The sequence below is a fragment of the Lissotriton vulgaris genome, chromosome 4_1 (genome assembly GCF_964263255.1).
Source record: "Lissotriton vulgaris chromosome 4_1, aLisVul1.2, whole genome shotgun sequence".
Lineage (NCBI taxonomy): Eukaryota > Metazoa > Chordata > Amphibia > Caudata > Salamandridae > Lissotriton > Lissotriton vulgaris.
In genome coordinates this window covers 864191738-864210455 of record NC_141691.1, presented here as the reverse complement: position 1 = coordinate 864210455, position 18718 = coordinate 864191738, and positions in this window count along the sequence as shown.

Sequence of the window (18718 nt, the reverse complement as noted above, 5' to 3'; positions counted from 1 at the left end):
ATTTAGTATATCCTGGTGTTTTCGCTATGCTACGAGCAAGAGCACTCCTGTTATGAACACATTTCTGATCTACCCACGGCATCCATCTTAGATCATGACCGCCATTTTGTGTTTCTTGCCCTCACATACGCAATAGCCTCTGATCACTTCATTTCGATTAAGGACACGTAGCCTTAGCCGGAGATTCACCTCTTTCATGACACGTGCACCTTAAACCAGATCACGCTGTAGCTGCATGACTCGACAAAGACTACCTCCTCTGCCCGAGGCCAGTCCTGCCAAACTGGTCTTCGTGTCCATTGTCCTGATCACGATTAGGCGGCCGAAGCCGGTAGCCTTGCCCATTTACAACCCACAAACATCCCTTATCCTGCTTTTCTATCTTCTACACCTGGCTCTGCTCCTTTCCTTCTGGGCCTTTATTAGGGGGAGGTAACGAAATTTACGATGAGGCGGTCCGGGTCTTGAATGAAAAGTTGACATGGGATTATGATGGAAAAGTGGGAACCCCTCGTTCGTAATGTTTTGACATCAGATATTGTCGACGATTCCTGTGTACGCCAAATATTTATTGTTTATGACACAAAGGTTTTGGGAATGTACCAACATGTAAAGAATTCGCCTGAAGGCCAAAATTTAGTATATAAGGAGCAACCCTCTTTGTACAATTCGAACAGGCTCCTAGTTACTGCCCATGCGTAGTTTCTGTGACTTCTGTGTCCCTGCAGTAATAAACCTTTGGTCTTTGACGCCACCATCGAGAAGCCCGTGTTTCTGTTCATTTGTGCACCAAGGCAGGTGGAACTCCGGGGTCTTTGGGTGTTGTTCCCTGACACCTCTGGACGGAACCAAAAAGTCCAGAACTCCACCCTATAATAAAAAGAGGTCTAGCACGTGCGCGGGCGTTCAGAGAGAGACGCACAGACCGAGCAAGCAAACTTATTCCCAGTGTCTGACTGAGTTTATTACAGGGCCACGTGTTAGGCCTAGCTAGGATTAGATGCCCCGGATTGTAGGTCCCAGAGTGGTCTCCCTAGGGCAATCCTGTCCCCATCACAGGACACAACAATTGGCGACGAGGGTGGTTGTCGATCCCTCGCTCAGGGTGTGTGTGTGCCTTTCCGTGGGTGAGGCGGCTGCGGGTGCTCCCAATTGCCCGCAGTGCTCGTGCCTTGCTGCCACGCACACCCCCGCACTGCTCGCCTGGATGAACAACTCATATCCCTGGCTCTCGGCAGGTGAGCGGCGCTGGCTTGCACCTTCCTACTGCGCACAGGAGCTCAATTGGTTGCGTGAGACTCTCCCTCTGCGGACCCTCCACGCACGGTGCCGCACCGTGCTTGGCTGCACGTGCGTGACCCGCACCTCGGCACGTCTGGCGAGGCGTTCCGGTCGGCGCCCGGTCCTGCCCAGCTGCTCGAGGGGACGCGGCGCTGACTCGTCACAGGCCTTCACCCTGCCACCCGACATCGGGTTGCAAGGGCCGTCAGTTGCCTGGCCCGTGGAACTCGGATCGCCTGAGCGCGTCTGCCGCTCTCTCCGCGCTAGTAGGAGTGCCCCTCCGGACCATCCCCGAGTTGCCCACAGACCTGCTCCAGAGCGTCCAGGGCGATGGCTACCATTCCGCCCATTGAACCGTTTGTGGTGGAGGGTGCGCCCTCCACTCTCGCACCGAAGTGGAAGGAGTGGGTGGACAGGCTCCTAATATTCTTCGAGGCCACCAAGGTCCACAAGGAACAGAAGCGTGCCATGGTCCTCCATCTTGGGGGCAAGGACATCCACTCCATCGCCCGGACCCTTACGGAGGTGACTCCCAAGACCCATCACACCCTAATCAATGCACTAAACGTGCATTTTGAACCCATGGCCAACCAAGATTATGAACGATTCATCTTTCGGCAAGCACGGCAACTGCCGGATGAGTCGCTGGACGCATATCACTCCCGGCTAAAGAAACTAGCACTAACATGTGGATTTCAGGACGTCACGGAAGAGATCAGGGGCCAGATCATCCAAGGATGCGCCTCTGCCAAGTTACGCGAGAGAATACTGGAGGAGTCAGGGAAGCCTCTGCCAGATATCCTCACGCTGGGTCGCACTAAGGAGCTGTCCAAGGCCAGGGCAGCCCACATGGAAGCGGCGCTACAAGCCAACATGAAAATGGAACCAGTTAACAAACTACAGGTCCGCCCACCGCCCAAATGGCCCAAACGAACAACAACCCCTCAGGGCGGAGCCTCAGCGCAGTCATGTGGCTACTGTGGTGGCCCGAAACATCCGGCGCCAGAATGCCCAGCAAGGGGCAAGAGATGCTCAGGCTGCGGTAAAATGAATCACTTTGAAAAAGTGTGCAGGTCCAAGAAGTTCGGAAAACCTCGCCAGACAGTACACACGGTTGCTGAGCACGACGGTGCGGAGGGAGAACCCAGCAACAGTGATATGGACGATGACGAGGAGGAGCGATCTGTACACAAGGTGCACATGATTGGCACCGCCACCAGATGCACCAGGCCGCTGCCACAGTGCTCCATACAGGTGGCCGATCAGGACATCATGGCAACAGTCGACACGGGCGCCTCGATCAACCTCATGAGCGCATCCCTCTACAGAGACATGGCTACCCCTCCCGACCTCCGCCCCACTCCGATCACCGTTTTTGCCTACGGACAGGACGTTCCCCTCCGCATCCGTGGAAAATTTAAAGCAGCGGTCCGACACGGGGACAAAGTCACGCGAGCCAACATCTTTGTGTCGGAGGAGGGTCAAGGTATGCTCCTGAGTTGCCGGACGGCAGAGGACCTGGGGGTGGTTACATTCGCATTCGGTGTGCATGAGGAATCGGTACAGCAACTCGTCATGGACTTCGCTGACCTATTTGAAGGAATTGGATGTTTCAAGGGCCGGGAGATACATCTGCATGTGGACCCCACTGTCCAACCAGTGGCCCTGCGACACCGCCGCGTGGCGTTCCATCTGAGACCACTGGTTGAGGAAGAGCTACAGAACCTGGAAGCAGCGGGAATCATTGAAAAAGTGTCCGGCCCCACTCCCTGGGTATCGCCCATCGTGGTCACGAGGAAGCCAAAACAGCCGGGAGCGGTCCGGATTTGCGTGGACATGCGCTTACCCAATGCGGCCATCAAGAGGGAGCGACACATCACCCCCACAATAGATGACCTGATTGGGGAGATGGCTGGAGCCCGGTGGTTCTCCAAACTGGATCTCCGGGCGGGGTACCATCAACTCGTACTGGACAAGGAGTCCCGGAACATCACAACGTTCTCCACCCACATTGGATTGCGCAGGTACATCAGGCTGAGTTTTGGAATATACAGCGCCGCCGAAGTCTTCCAAAATGTCATCCAGGAACTGATTGCTGGCATACCGGGAGTGATCAATGTCAGTGATGACATCATGGTACACGCACGAACAATCCCAGAACACAACCAGAGGTTGGCGCAGGTTTTCCGCAGGCTCCGAAGTGCGGGGCTCACACTGCACCGAGACAAGTGCGAATTCCTACGGAACAAACTGGGCTTCTTCGGATATGTGTTCTCAGACGAAGGCGTCAACCCTGATCCTGACAAGGTGAAAGATATCAAGGATGCACCACTGCCCACAACGGTCACGGAGGTCCGAAGCTTTCTCAGGATGGTAAATTACTGTGGCCGTTTCATCAGGGACTTGGCTAACCTAACTCTCCCCCTGCGTGAACTAACCAAAGACTCCACTCCATGGAGCTGGGGACCTGAACAGGAAAAGGCATTTCAAGACATTAAGAGCGCACTCTCCAGCAGCACCACGCTGGCGTTCTTTGACCCACGAAACTCCACTCTCATTGCAGTAGATGCCGGACCGGCGGGACTGGGGGCCGTCCTGATGCAGAGGGCTCGAGACAAGATAGACTGGTCCCCGGTTGCCTTTGCTAGTCGGTCCCTCACGGACACGGAACAAAGATATTCCCAAATTGAGAAGGAGGCCATCGCCATACATTGGGGATGTCGTCACTTTCATTTGTACGTCTATGGCAAGCCTTTCACGGTAGTAACTGACCACAATCCGCTGCTGGCCCTGTTCTCAGGCACCTCATCCAAGCCACCCCCAAGAATAGAAAAATGGATCTTACAGCTACAAGAATATAATTGTACTATTGAATACCAGCCAGGGGCGAAAAACCCGGCGGACTACCTATCACGACACCCCAGGCCTGCGACTCCTGAAGAGATGGATGAGGCAGAAGAGACGGAAGCATACGTACAGTGGGTCGTGGCAAGATCATGTCCGCGCCCCATATCATTGGAAGAGGTTGTGAGCGCCACAGCTCAGGATGCGTGCATACAGCGGGCCAAGGACCTTCTCCGAACCGCCAACTGGCAGAAAGCCAAGGAGGGCTGGAAAGTACTCACACCTGAAGCTCAAAAGATCATGGACAGCTTGTATCACGTGAGGGCTGAACTGAATGAAGATGCGGCGGGATGCCTCCTGCGGGGGCATCGCCTGGTGATCCCAACGGCTCTTACAGGACGAGTAATCCAACTGGCCCACATAGGACACCAGGGAATGGTCAAGATGAAGGCTCGACTGCGGACGAAGGTATGGTTCCCGCTCATGGATGATATGGTGGAGAGTGTGGTGCGATCGTGCAAGGCCTGTCAAGTTACGGGTGACAACCCACGTGAAGCCCCCATCATCGTGGAACCCCGACCCCAAGGACCTTGGGAAAGAGTTAGCATGGACTTTGGCAGTCTCCCGGATGGAAGACACACGCTAGTAATGATAGACGACCACTCAAAATACCCTGAAATTGAAATTGTCACAAGCACCAGTGCCGACTGTGTCATCCCCAAAATGGAGAAAATCATTGCCACTCATGGAGCCATGAGAGAACTCAGAACAGACAATGGACCGCCATTCCAGGGTCAAGACTTTGCTGAGTACCTATTGTCTCTGGGAACACGACACAGGCGCATAACACCCCGGTGGCCTCAAGCTAATGGGGAGGCCGAGAGGTTCATGAGGACTTTGAATAAAGTTATTCGTATTGCCCACGACAAAGGACAGTCAGTGGAAATGGCCATTTTCACATTTCTCCGAAGTTATCGACAAACCCCACACTCCACAACTGGGGTGGCCCCCGCACACCTCCTTCTAGGAAGGGTGGTAACTGACTCTATCCCTCATCACCCCCGGTGGGCACCGGCAATGATAAATGAACACGCGGTGGAAAAGAAGAGAAATTCTGCATGTGAAAAGATTAGTCAAAGGCGCCGGGCCGTGGCCCCGCGTTTCAAAAGAGGTGATGTGGTGCTCATCAGAAATCGTGTAACTGGAGGCAAATTTAGACTGAATTACGAGAAACGACCATGGCGAGTCATCGGAGTGAAAGGCACCCGCCTCACGGCCATGCAAGGGCGAGACAGGGTGACTCGCAATGTGTCTCATTTCAAACTGTATCATCCTTCACCCCTCGAGTCAGTGTGCCAGCAAGGCCGTGAACAAACCGAAACTGAAACCACTGTGCCGGCAGTTGAATCAACAACTCGTCAAGAGGCCCGGCAAAGTAACAAGTATCCAGTTTCCAGCGAAGAAGTGGGAGGTGACGCGGAGATCCTGGATGAGGCCCCAGATCCGGAGGGGGCAGACAGAGAGGCGCCAAGTCACGAGTTGGAGGTTGGAACGGAACTGGTGAATCAACGGGGGTCACAACGTCAGCTACGTGACAATCCCACCCCCTCCGGCTGGCTGAGAGATTACTTTACGTAAGACTGTTCTCATTTACATATATGCATGCGCAGTTTGAACTGAGTAGCTGGTGGCGTGGCCTGGTATTTGAAGGGCGCTGAAGGCATCGGTCCCAATGGTTCATGAGCAAGAAACAAGTTATGTTTAAATGTGTTCATTGTTGGTGTTTTTGGTTTTTCCTTATTTTAGGAGGACTGTTATGTTCCTGGAGGTCCGCCCCCGGCGCCCCGAGGGCTGGACGCGTTGGTCATGTGACACCCTATAATAAAAAGAGGTCTAGCACGTGCGCGGGCGTTCAGAGAGAGACGCACAGACCGAGCAAGCAAACTTATTCCCAGTGTCTGACTGAGTTTATTACAGGGCCACGTGTTAGGCCTAGCTAGGATTAGATGCCCCGGAGTGTAGGTCCCAGAGTGGTCTCCCTAGGGCAATCCTGTCCCCATCACAGGACACAACATTACAGGCAAGACCCGAACAAGCCCATCCGGATGACGAGGGTATAATTGGTGAACTGTTGGGCCATGGGCGACTCGGAGCATCTATCTAACCTCTCCTCTATTATTAATTATCTGACACAGAAAATGCGTCCTCTTCATATAGAATAAGGAGTTAAGTTATTTTTACAGTCCGGATATTGTTGGAGCCACTTCCCTCTATCTTCATGCATGGAGGGAAAGATACCCTTTTACCCTGCACAGCCTTGCACTGCCTTTTGGCGAGATTTTACGCTGTACAAATGCTACTTGCATACATTGGAAAATTATCACCTCTTCGTCCCAAGCCTTTATCGTTGAACAGCTCGTCTGTTCCATAGAACATTTTAAATGGATATGGAGGCAGGACACAGATTCTGTGCATATAAGGGTTGCAGCATTATAACTGGATGTACAGGTATTCCTAGGATTTCTACAATGCGCATGTCTGGGATGCAGGTTTAGCAGTGGACTGCTTCTGAATGTGCTGCCCTGTGTGTGCGGTTACATCTTATACGGAGACGGGCTTGTGGGTTCTCAGTGGACTTTGGTGACCTCTGTGTTTCTTTTGGGGGCATGTGCCAGTATTTCCCATGATTGCTTGGGTTCACCGTTTTTGTATGTAGATGTATCTGTACCACCATTTGTGATCTCAGAACACAACCGTGCACCAGGGCTCAATAGCTCCTTTCTTGCTTTTCATGTGTGCATGTCCAGGAAGGACTGGAGACAGGGTGTGTGTATATCTGTGTGCACATGTGGGAGGAAAACAATGAGGATTGCAGGGACGAAAGTCAAGAATGGGATTCTGTTTCGGCATACATGAAGCTATATCTAGCTGCCTGTGCTACCATCGAGTGGTCAAGTTAAAAATCGCGGAATCAATTCTATTTTCATGCCTTTCAGATGGGATAGATAGAAGGGTATTTAGCGTGACTAAGGGGGGGTGTCTGCACATGGGGATGACAGAATCTGCGCTAATAGTTGTGTTTTCATTACTCTAAGCGGTCGGCTTGCTGAATACCTTTTTATAACCAGGCTATTTGCAAAGATGGAAAATATTGCAATGAGCACAGATGTCTAGCTTACGCAATTTTCAACTGCGCCCTTAATTAAATTGGCCACGCCCCTTTCAGAGACACACTCCCAGTTTTCTTCCCCATTTTATGTGCAATGCTTGGCGCGCTTTACGCTGTCAGTGGGATGTTACTTTGTTTATATGTACAGACAGGAGGTGCGGGCACATAAATAATGATGCAGTAGGACTACCTCTTGTAGTGTCATCGTGTGGTACTCTGTGGGCTCCATACTGCAGACTATGATTTGGATCTATGGGTAGGGAATGTCACTGGTTCCTTAATAGATACATCTTCCCCGTCCTGTGATGACACTTACTAATTTACTAATGGTTGTGGTAAAAAGACAGGCGGGGCTCGGAGTTCCCAGATTATAAGGATATCATTGCTTTTGACTAGTCCAGAACGCAGGCTATGATTCGGATCTATGGGTAGGGACTGTCGTTTAGGCTCCCCCTTCTCATCAATAGGGGAATAACATTCTGCTGTGGATTGTTAGTTTATTGGCCTTTAGACACAGCAACAGCAGCAAGTTATGCTTTACTGTATGCAACAACTTTTAAGTGGCAAGGAATTGCAGGGTTTGGCCACTTGGAGCAGGAAAGTGTATCCTCCAGTGGATTACTTATTGGAACCTGAGTTGAGAATCTGAGGTGCTACCCCTGAGCGAAGAGCCCTGTTTTGTCGGAGGAGGACCATTGAAATGTTAAGTTCCTGGCCTTCCTCATGCGAATGAAAGGAGGTAGCGCAGATATATACCATGCTGTTGATCTAGGGGTAGGGACTGTCATTTAGGCCCCCCTTCTCATCAGTATGGAATAGCATTCTGCTGTGGAGTGTTAGTTTATTGGATTTTTAGAAACAATAACAGCAGCAAGTCCCTGTGTCTGTTTTCTAGATGGGACGGGCCCGGAGCTCAGGATGGCTCTTGTATTGATTTTTCAATTATTGCTCATTCCTATGGTGGGTGCGTCACATGGTTATCTCATGAACATCCAACTCTTCTCTTCTGAACTTTATGCATTACTGAATGCAACGAGGCTTAGGTGGCAATGACTTCAAGGGCTTTGCCACTTGGACCAAGAGAGTGAATCCTCCAGTGGATTTCTTATGGAAACCTGAATTTGGAATCTGAAGTGCTACCTCTGAGCCGGGAGCCCTGTTTTTTGTCTGAATTACTTACATTTGGTTTATAGTGGTACTCCTTTTCCTTGAGATGCTCTGTAGATGGTGCAAAATGCCTTAAACATTGATCTAGCCAGATCAGGTAGCCATTGAGGTGCTTGTGGAAGTGTCATCATTTGTTCTTGGGGCAAATTATGTGAGCATAGCGTGAGAAGGTTGCCTGGCATATGCTGTCCTTTATGCTAGTGGGCACATTGCACCAGTCCAAACGACCCTTATTGATGGTAGGTCACAGACAACCTTATTAGAAAACTATCCTAGTGGTAGCTGTGGAGGGAAGCCTTCAGGCTAAGAGGAATGTAAAGCAGCTTGTTTTACCAGTCTTCATCTCATGAATGAGTAAATAGAAGGAGAACCACACCAGGCTTATATAAAAATATATGTATTTGTTCTAAGCACATCCCTCGAGTCCCTTTATGAGGCTAGAGGCAAATAATTACAGTCTGTAAACTTATTTAACACATAGTAAATTAGCACCATATACGTTGAGCTCTAGGGGCGTACCAAGCCATATATCATAAAAGTGGTATAAGAACCACGAATGGCATACAGACAGGGCCTAGAGCCTGTAGAACTGCTGGGGCCACCACAATGAGTGAAGAAGACAGGAGTATAACCCATAGACCAAAATGGGACTGGGTATGTAGATTATAACAAGAAACAATGTCCCACTAGTTATCAATAACAGAGACAATTCAGATTTTTGCATACAGTACGTATTGCAAGAAAGGAACACCAGGGAGTCTCAATATATTTTGTGAGAAGGTTGTTAATCACCAGTTACATTAAACACGGGAAGCACAGTTAAAGGCAGCAGTGTACATGAGAAGCAATCATGAAGCAACCCAAATAACACTTGGTGAAAATGTGATGACGCAGTGATAGTGACGACGCAAGTGAAAGTGAAAGACAGCGTGGTCGGCGCAAAGTGATAAAAACAATCAATTAAAGGCTTTCACATTGAATATATACAAATAGACAAGTTCAATTTGGCATGGTGATAAGCCTATTGGTAGTGCGCCGTGAAATCGCGCTGTTGTTGTCGACGGCGTTTCGATCCTCTATGATTCGGGATCCTCTTCAGGACAGGGTTGGCGTTGAATTAGGGTGCTGGAGATTAGGAGCACTAACTGGATCCAGGGGTCAGTCCTTCACAAGGTAGTGGGTCCGGAGCCTCGTATACATTTAACGAGTATTGTTTCAGGTTACTGTAGGGCGCCTGAATCGCTGGAAGCTGAATGTCACAGGTTGCGTCCCGCGCTACTCTGCGCGGGACGCTACAGCCAAGATTTAATCGGCAGCCGCCGCCAGACTAATCCAGGCACCCTACTTAAACGGAGAATTATTAACCCCCCAGCGTGATCTCTTGACTCGCAACCTGTGACAATCAGCTTCCAGCGATTCAGGCGCCCTACAGTAACCTGAAACAATACTCGTTAAATGTATACGAGGCTCCGGACCCACTACCTTGTGAAGGACTGACCCCTGGATCCAGTTAGTGCTCCTAATCTCCAGCACCCTAATTCAACGCCAACCCTGTCCTGAAGAGGATCCCGAATCATAGAGGATCGAAACGCCGTCGACAACAACAGCGCCATTTCACGGCGCACTACCAATAGGCTTATCACCATGCCAAATTGAACTTGTCTATTTGTATATATTCAATGTGAAAGCCTTTAATTGATTGTTTTTATCACTTTGCGCCGACCACGCTGTCTTTCACTTTCACTTGCGTCGTCACTATCACTGCGTCATCACATTTTCACCAAGTGTTATTTGGGTTGCTTCATGATTGCTTCTCATGTACAGTGCTGCCTTTAACTGTGCTTCCCGTGTTTAATGTAACTGGTGATTAACAACCTTCTCACAAAATATATTGAGACTCCCTGGTGTTCCTTTCTTGCAATACGTACTGTATGCAAAAATCTGAATTGTCTCTGTTATTGATACCTAGTGGGACATTGTTTCTTGTTATAAGGGGCCACCACAATGGCATCAACCAAACTGATGGTCAAATCAATAGTGGGAACCTCTCCACGCTAATGACTTCTTTCTTGAGGTCTTGATATTCCTACACCCTTGCCCTTGTTGTCATACCTTCAAAGGTATCCCGGCGCCCAGTTGCAGCATCAATTAGGCAGTGGGGGATCGGTGTCTAAACCCCTGGGCTCCATGCGCTGGTAGTGCGCTTTGGTAGCGACAGTAAGTAGTCATGAAAGGGCTATGGCATTCACTGTGGTATGCAGGTTTATTCTTAGGCAAGGTTATACTAATAGGCACACCACGGTAGCATTGAGTTAAATGCGTTACATGTGACACAAGCTGATGCTATGCTCACCACTCGCAAATGGCGAGTAAGGAAGGGAATACATACGCGGTTAATGCCAGCTAGGGCTTAGCATCTGAAGACAATGAATGCAGACACGGGTGGGGCAGCTGTAGTTAGGAAGCCAGGAACCCTACCCATCATACAGCGCTATTGCACGGCATTTCACACTGTGTATTGTCCTGAAGTAATCAGGGATGGGCTATTGCATTTACGGTGGACTACAGGTCTAGGCTTTCATGAAGGTCATACTACTAGGCACCCTCGCGGTAGCCATGATGTAAATGCCTCGCAGGTGGCACAAGACGGATGCTATGAGACACACTGGTGGTTGCAGGTTGGTTGGAAATGCATCTGGGGGCAGACTTTAGCTAAGGCTTAGCGTGTGACAAACAACATAGTACGGGCATGTGTACTGTATCTTTCGTACGGAAACCAGAAGCACTAATCGTTCTGTGTCTGTTTTATTTTATGTCTGACTGGACCCATGGTTGATACCTGGGAAGGGCTCCATACCACAACTGCAGGAGGTGGGCAGCCAAGAGGATCATTACACCGGCATCGGGAGTGTCGAAGAAAAGCATCAAGTGTGAGGAGCGGCCATTTCAACGGTGAAAGTGGTGCCGGCTGGTAAAGGTGCTACCCATGTATCATAATTGTAGTGTGTGATGGTCACGCATTTGGGTTGCCACGGGCAGGGCCCCAGTAATGTAGCGGGATGTTGCATCACATAAAATGGCAGTAGTTGCCTTATCAGGAAAATGTGCTTCTACAGTAACGGCGCCCGTGCTCGCAGGGTCATCATGGTTTATTCATAGGTTACCAATTGGTAGGGCCAACGATAGGGATGTGACAGTGCTAGCCTGGGCAAACCCAGGAGTAATAGGCTTATGCAACACCTCAGCACCCGGACGGCGGAGGCCAGGTAGCGTCACCGAGAAGGGGCGTTAGGTGCCTATTTGTAGGCCAGCCCCGGCTTTAGACCCTGCAACTTGGGCAGGGTACTGAGGTAGGTTGGGTGTACACGTATAGGGCCAGGATACCCCTGGTCACGACAACTACAGGGACCCGAAAGATGGGGTTTGGCCGTCCAGAGTGGGGAGTGAGAGGTACTCGATAGGCACACCCCACCACCCTTAGTATTTAACATGCGTGTAGTGACGATTTGGTTCAACTGGGCAGGTAGTTTCTGGTGGAAGGGATAATCTCAGTAGTAAGCAGGTTAGCAAAAATAAACCCAGACGGCACCAGGGGGGGTCTCAGTTGTTTCCTAGGTTGCAGTAAAGGGGGGTGGACTCTGTTAGTGCGCTGAATCACGCGGTAAAGAACCACTCGGTAAAGAGGACCAACACTTGGATTGAGAAATTATTTCAAACACCTCAATTGCAGTATACTCCACATGGGGGCATCTAAAAGGGACAATTTCGATTAACAGGGTGGGGTTCACTTGAAGGGGACAGGCAGTAAGCTGCAGACAAAGAAATGTTGGCCATGGTTGGAGGGTTGCTTCTACTTACAGGATGGGGCACATTTGACAGTCAGGGAAGGCCCTATTGATAGGGAACATACTAGCAGAGGTAGAGGGTTTTTTATTAGGAAGATATGACCTTTCAGGGTAGGCTGTTGGGGGGGCCAGATAGTCGGTCAACTATGCTGGCCTGTGGTGGTAAGGTCATAATCGGTGAGCAGCAATTTAAGGTCCTTAGGGGGGGCGGTCCCATTCACGAAAGGGGCCGCCCAGGGGGAGGGGCCACTGGTCTCTCCCAGAACTTCAGGGACTTAGAAGGGGGAGGGAGTCTACGCCTTCCTCAGGCTGGTAGCCACCCCTCACATACACTATGACATCATCAAGGTGCGCGAGTGTACGGGCCCTCCGTTTATGGTTAAATGAAGTTCAGGGAGCACACGCGGGTAAACGGGCCCTGGTTGCGCATGCGCATCTCGGACGTGAGAGCGTAGCTGGTAAAAGGATCTGACACCGGTTAGCGACCTTGCCGTAGGACCAAAATTATTAGAATGCTAATTTAATTTCAGGATGTTAGATTTGGTTAGGAACCACGCTGTATTAGTTACTTGTTAAAGTTAGCAAATCATATCATGTCAAAAATGGATGTAAATCTAATGTTCTGAAGTTTGCATTTAATAATTATGTAATTTTGTTTCATATTTTAATAAATACGGCCAGGGGGTCTCAGACCCCCTGCCTTCCAAAGAATTATGTGTTGACTTGTTAAATGTGTAACGTAGTCTGCGTGTTAAGGCGGGGGGTGGCCGGCAGTCCCAGACATTGGTGGAAGGTGAACAGATCTGGTGTTGAGGGATACAGCCTGAGGTATGCATGCCCAATGAAGAGCGCCTCTGCAAGGATGAGGGATGTTCAATCTAGTGGCAAAGTAATGTCTCCGCCCTCGTGATAAATGCATCCAATGTTCCCTTTACTCCCTTAGATTTATTCATTGCAGAATTACTCATTTTTAAAACAGTAAGATGCGCCTACGCAAGAGTAGTAACTTACACATCACGGATCAGATAAGCAGAAACGAAAACACTTCAGTACGTGGATTTATGTCAATCAGGAGATGGTTACAAGGGGCCTGATGTTAGAGTGTGGGCCCAGCAGTCTCCTCGGGCTCAGACGGGTGCATGTGGCCCACGCTGCGGGAGCCCCCACCGCTTCTTTTGGACCACCTGGCGCTTTCAGAATATGTTGGTGCCTTGCCCTGGTGAGTTGGAGTGTGGGGGTTGAAGTCCCCACCTCGGAATGCGGGGGATGTGGCTGGCTGTCAGACAGGAAAACAATCAGCACGGGGTCTCGCGCTGTGGGAGCCCCTACCGCTTCTTATGCTCCTCCTGGCGCTTTCAGAATATGTTGGTGCCTTCCCCTGGTGAGTTGGAGTCTGGGCGTTGAAGTCCCCTCCTCGGAATGTAGGTGATGTGGCTGGCTGGCAGGCAGACAGGAAATCAATCAGCACAGGAAACTGGTACTGCCCTGGTTCACCTTCCAGCGCCTGATGACGTCAGCGTTCTCTTCCGCACACCAGCGCAGGCAGCCGTCTGCATTCTGTTGCTGTGTCATCCAAACTCGAGTCCCGTGGTGTCTCCAGCAACGGGCTGTGAAGCCAAATCCTCAGATACGAAAACTAAACGCCGCCTTGTTCTGAACGCAGACTGTTTTTAACTTTTCAGTCATGGGTCAATGGAGATGATTCCACATGTGCAAACATAACAGTGGTATTTTTCTGCTAGTCAGTAATGTGCCGGACTCTCAAGTGGCATATGGCGTATGGTCCCTACTAGGAGATGGGATTTGTGATTTACACGTTTTCTCAGAAAAAGTAGGGTAAATGTTTTTGGAGTCTGCTGACTTAGGAAGGGGATTCATGATTAGGTCTTCAAGTTACCAAAGGTGTTATGCCCTGAAATCTGATATTTTTCCATGACGTAGTTTTCTAGTAAATAGGACGATTCATTAGCTTTGCATTGCTGGATCTAAGAGTTTGTCTGGAAATACTGTGATAAACAGTTGTTTTAACTACTGAGCCCTCTTCTATAAAAGTGTCAATCTCAATTCTTTCTATATTCGGATTGATACAAAAATCCATAAATGGATACAATAGTGATTTATAGATAGTTGAACACACTTTAAATTAAATCTTTTGTGACTTTGGAAGCTAGTGCAAATATTTTAGAGCTGTGATTATATATCTGTAGGCAAACTCTAGCACACTATTTCTGAAACCACTGTTGGTTCTGAATATATCTTTTTAGGAACGCCTTGGTAATTTGAATTGGAAGAGGCTCTGGTCTGTTCAGATCAGTGCTTTGTTTGAATGTGTAGGGAGGGTGGCTCACTTTATCATTTTGGTATGGTAATCAGAGCTTCTTTTCCAACTCTATTCATATGTTGGCTGAGTGAATGAAGTGAGCTCAACACAAATCTTAGGTTCTTTACTTAATGTGATAGTGTGTGGACTGAACTCAACACGAGCAATCAAGAAAAGCCTGTGTCCTGCTCCTTTGATTGGTGCACGAGTACAAATCCATAATAACCTCGACAACTGATAAGTCGGAATCAAAACCTTTTGTTGTGCCCCCTAAGAAGTCATCAAACCCTTGTCCTGAAGAGAACCCAAAAGAAAGTGTGGGTTCAAAATGCGCAGACCGGGATCAATAGGGGATCCTAGTTCAAACAGTATCAATATGGACTTATAAATTCATTTGGCCAAAGAAAGTATTGGAAGCCCATATTAGATACTTCTGGGCCCTTTACACATTCCAGTACTAAGAGCACTTTATGTAAATGTAATGCCCTGGTCTTGTAAAATCTTGGATTGGTGAAGATGCAATTCTAGCCTAGTTCTTGTATGAATTTTAGTTTATCACAATGTATATTTGATTTATCTTTCAATATTTCACACATACTTTTCAAATAATTTTCACTGTATATCCATGTAGTTGAATGTGGGATGTCCTTTTTTTATCTCACCATATGTGAATGTTTAAAAAACACTTATGTTCAACCATTACTAAAACAAATTTGAGGTGATGATTATTGAGTGAAATGTACCTCATGCATAAGTAAATATGTGTTTAAAACTCACAACCTTATTTTGTTTCGTGTATATAATTGTCTATGGCCATAGGAGGTTGTAGGTAAGGGCCAAGTCCTCCTAATCACACAGAATGTTAGTAATATGGCATGTTATGCTCTTAGTTCTGTGTGCCTTAAGCCTGTCTCTAATATTCATCTGGGGTGGGTGGCAGCTGGACTTTGTGCATTTTCTCTAGACAGGTATACACAAAGGGAGCTTATGCATCACTGGCGGGCCATCCACATCCTGATGGGTCATTATGAGCAGGATGGGAGGGAGGAGCTGACACACCTGAATTTCTTGTATTTTAAACAATAAATAAGTTCTAGTTCAGTAAATGATTAAAAAACAATGTGCTCCTAATAGTGTGATGACACAGTGCAAGTGACAAAGTGAATATGCAGTTTGCTAGTGCTATACAAAATGCAAATATATACATATGACTGACAAGGATAGATGTATGTTTCAAACAACACTCCTGGTAAGAGTGTTGAAATAAAAACAGTCCACAGTAATAGCTGTTGATAATTCGACCCAAAATACAGATTATTCAGACAAAGGTCATCATCAGGACGGAAGCACATATAGTCATATATCCATCAAATGTGTAAACATTGAGTGATTTTAAAATTACTCTGTATGCATAATCTAATAACATGGCAAAACATTGTGGCAAGAATTCACCCAATTAGAGATGTGATGGGTAGTCTTGAAGCAACATTGTCATAGCTTGTATCTGGATTGGCAAAGTGTTTAGAAGGAAAAGCATTCCATAATCACCCTATTTAATTTGGTCATATTGTGTGGTCTATTTCAGTTTGCATTAACTCACTGGCTGGGGTAAGACACCCACACTGTAAATAGATCAGTGAGATTAAAACTGATTGTCACAATGGTGGTGGTCTGGCATGGCACAATGCATCCACTGAAGTAGATTCTATAGAAAACAGCAGTGGTATGTCAATCAATCACTGTATTGTGAGACTTTATTTTAAATCCATAAGTTGTGCTGTGTGATGTGGACATCATGTGTGGTCTGCTGTGAATTGCAGGAACTCAGTGGATAGGGTAAGTAGCCAACACTTTCAAAAAAATCAGTGAGATTAAAACGGATTGTCTCGATTGTGGCGATCTGTCACAGCACAATGCATATCCTGTTGGAAAGAGTAGTAGGTGAGACTTTGTGTTAATGCCGATCAGTCACTAAAACCTATGGTATGACCAGTAAGCTTACTTAAACAGGTGGGATGTATAACATTGTATCTCTCGGAAAAGTTTGCTGTCATGACGGTCAAGGGCTTATCGGTGGAGTGTGTTGGGAAGGGACCAAACCTTGTGGCTCTAGTAGCGGGGTGGCACAACTCTGGGATGCAGAATACAATTAATTGTATGATTAAATTGATTGAAAAATTAAAGCATTGTGTCTGCTATTTTGCAATCAATACAAGTGAAATAAAAAAAAGGGCAAGGCCCCTGTGAACTCACTTGTCGCTATGTTCACCATTAATTAATCGGTATAACTGCAAGAGAATGGAGCGAGTCACTGACTAAGAAGTACTGTGTTATCTTACAAGCAGCTGGATTTGCGTCTTCATGAGGATTTACTGGAGGACAGCGACCTCGTTAGGCCAAAGTCGATCCTGAGCCATGTGCTGGGTTGTGCTTGGTTCTTTTAATGTAGTGCGGGCGCGTGGGAACGTGCATGTGGGGAGGATGGCTGCAATGGAAAAAGCTGTAGAATGGTGCACACTAGAATTGCAAAAATGTATAAATGATTCAAAACAGACTATTTATTTGCTGTAAAGATCAGTGGAGTCATATTGCAAATGGAATCAGAATGCAAAAATACCTCGTGGAAAGGCTGCAATTCCAAAATTTGATAACGTCAGAAACTCTCATTAATGGAAATTGAAATTAAAAAATACATCACTGGTGGAGATTGGTACATTTATGAGTTAGGGTTAGATTCATTTTAGGAAGTCTCATTCTGATATTGATGGATATCTCACTTTAAATTTGCTAGCAGAGACATATCTTCGATATATGCTCCAGGGGTTATATGTAGAATACATTGATGTTTTATCTGCCTTTGATACCATCAACTGGAAAAGTTAAAATACTATGTGTGCCAATATACCCAACTTACACATTTGTTGGATTCAGTGAGTGTAGGTAAAATGCAGCAATATTCAACGAACATAAAGGAAAGGGTGCACAGAAGATGCATGATGAAGCTAAGATTGGGACAGGTGCAAAATCCATAGTTTGTACAGCTTTTTTACAAGAAAGAAGGGATATAACAGTACCAGTTTTTAAAGACCTGGGACCTCATTTATGAAAAGTGACGCATCACTGCGTGAAAACAGCGATGCGTCACTTTTCACTGCGCACTCCTTACGACATTCCTGATGCGTCATATTTAATGTATGACGCATCATGTCGCAAGGAGTTACAGATACGCCAGTATTTCTGACGTATCTGTAAGCGCAAAAGTGACGCATTGCTGGAGTGTGTCACAAAAGTGACGCAACTCCAGCAATGCGGCCTTTCACATGGGGAAAGCCCCATGTGAAAGGGCTTGCGTCAGTCTTACGCCTGCTGTGAGGCAGGCGCAAGATTTTGACGCAACAGCGTCCTAAAAGGGACGCAGTGAAATCTCATAGATTTCACTGCGTCACTATTACGAGGCTTTTTGCGGGGGAACGCCCCCTCTGCATACATTATACCTGACGCAGGTATAATGTGGCGCAGGGGTTTAAAAAGTGACGCATCTACCTAGATGCATCACTTTTTAAATATGGCGCAACGAGGCGCATGCTTTACACCGCTAGTGCGTCACAAAAAGTGACGCACCGGCGGCGCTAAACTGACGCAAGGCCTTCATAAATAAGGCCCCTGGGATTTAGGATCATGGCCTTGTTGCTTAGCATGGCAATGACATGTTAAAACATAAAGCTGTGTTGTAGTTTGGGCAATCCGTGTGAAGATAAAATAATACCCAGGATAAAACAAGTGGGGTATATATTAGTATTAGGAGACAACCACAAAAAAATTGACATTGTTGAAGCACCATCAATGCACTTAAAGTTTGGATCGGTTATGTTATACATATAAACTATTAATGCATTTTATAGTTAGGAGTTTAACTGATGGTTCTGCTATGTTATGTCTATGGATAAGTACTGCACTTTCCCTGGTCTAGGTCCACTCTCTCCCCGCTGCTCTGCCATTCCGTCGCCTGCTCCTGCTCTCAGACCCGACCTGCTCCTGTGAGGTTTGAAGCTACTGCCCCCACCATAACAATTTCTGCCGCTTTCACTGGTA